Source organism: Triturus cristatus, chromosome 1_1 (genome assembly GCF_964204655.1).
Source record: "Triturus cristatus chromosome 1_1, aTriCri1.1, whole genome shotgun sequence".
Lineage (NCBI taxonomy): Eukaryota > Metazoa > Chordata > Amphibia > Caudata > Salamandridae > Triturus > Triturus cristatus.
The window spans coordinates 756207105-756209139 of record NC_140579.1 but is presented as its reverse complement, the minus strand read 5'-3'; positions in this window follow the sequence as shown (position 1 = coordinate 756209139).

The window sequence follows — 2035 nt, the reverse complement described above, 5'->3', positions numbered from 1 at the left end:
AGGTCAGACCCCCTGATCGCCCGTTGGCAGGGTCCCTGGCAGGGGCCTTCCGCGGAGGTACGCCGCCGGTGCGCCTGGCCCACCCGAGAAGGGTGCCCGGCGACCGGTCCACCCCGGGCCCATCCCGGGGCGCCTGGCTGGCAAGCAACCGGACAGACGCGGCAAGCAGGAAAATGCAGAAGGGCCCCACTCAGGACTCGTGGAGTGTGGGGGGCTAATCTTCGGTGCAGATGGTGCTTGGGGTTGGGGCTTCTCAATCCCCGGTGCACAACTTCGAGGGTGCCTCAGAAGCTGCGCTGGAAGATACTCGCCACTTTTCCCAGGTAGCCAGTCCCACGTCTCTCGTCGCCTCCACGGATCTCAGCTCGGCTGTGGATGTGGATCAGGGTCGGAGAAGTCTGGAAGTCAAGGCTCTGGTCGGGCTCTGCAGTCGGTCCCTCGTAGAACTTCAGCAAAGCAAAGGGTAGTCTCTTGATGGTGCCTGTTTGCACAGGGTAGCCACTCCTTGGCCACAAGGGAGATTCTTCAGTCTTCTTCTTTCGTCGAATGTCGAAGGTCCAGAGTTTCTGTTCAAGTTGCAGGTTCAGGATAATCTAATCTCCTGGGACCCAGCTACCACTCTTATACTAATCTGGGGGGCTGGGTTGCCTGCTAGGTCACGCCTTATGGGTTGGACCTGGGAGGGGGGTGGTTACACCCCTTTCCCTTTGTCCAGTTTCACGCCAGGACTGGGGCTGTTGTGCCCCAGCACCGGTTTGAATTGGACTATGCATGGGACACCTTGTGTGCCCCAGGCATGTCTCTTTCCTTTCATCCCTCCCTGCCCCAATACACTAAGGCCTGTCTGGGGTGGTGCCCGCACCTCCCAAGGCAGGAAACCTACTGTCCAAGCCTCCCTTGCCGGGATCACTCCCAGCAGCAGGAGGTCAGACTCGTGTCTGTGGCAGCAGCATCCATTTTTTGATGCTAAGGCTTTGGTTAGAGTTAAACAGCAAAGTAGGATTTTAACATGTCTCTCCCTCTAGAAGGGGGGAATAATATCCTCATAACCAGAAATGGTATGGGGGTATTATTCCAAAGTGTTAGACACCTTACACGACATGTTTTGATAAAGCCAAACCATAGTTACCATAACCGTTTAAGATTATAAGGCACTTTAAGAGTATATGGTAGGCTATATCATAGAACAGCTATAAGAACATGGTTCCGAAAGCTGCAGACAGGCTCAGCTCATGCTAGAGCACCATCTCACATGTTACCAAGCACTCTGCTTCCAGGATTGTTAAGGCCTGCCATAGGAGTGGCTGATAGGTACACATGTGTCTATTTTAAGGGTAGATATAGGTATACTATATCTAAGCAAGGGGTGATTACACGATCTTGCCACAGCTGAGTGATCAGCCAGTTATGTCTGATTGGAAGGCCAGACCAGGGGTGGCATAATACATGCTGCAGCCCCTGGGAGGCCTAGGGTACACCTATGCCCTGGGTACCTAGGGTACACTGTACAGGGTCCAAAAAGGTGATCCTTACCAATTGGGAATGTACCTAGGGTACATGGAGTCCATTTTAAAGAGAGAGCAGACAGCCTGAGACCCTGAATGGCAGGATCTCAGGCCAACTAAGTCGAAAAACCAGCTAGACACTAGGCAAAAAGTTGGGGGTAACCATAGTCAGATATCCACCTTCCTACAACCATAAGCCCCTCTTGTGGCTAAATCATATGAAGGGTGAAAATCCCAAACTTCTTAGGTGGTCCATTTCCCTACAGGGGATGGACTTCACAGTGGAACATAGACCTGGGACTGACCATGCCAATGCAGATGGACTCTCCAGATATTTCCACTTAGAACATGAAGACTCAACTGGTCAAGGTTAGTTTAATGTCCCTAAGTTTGAGGGGGGTTGTGTAGGAGAGTAGGGTCTGCTTTCTATGTTCACCCCCACTTTTGCTTTTGCTTTACTGGTTTTCGACTTAGATGTGGCTGTGGGCCTGCTAATCAGACCCACAGCCCTGCTGTTCTCTCTCTAAATT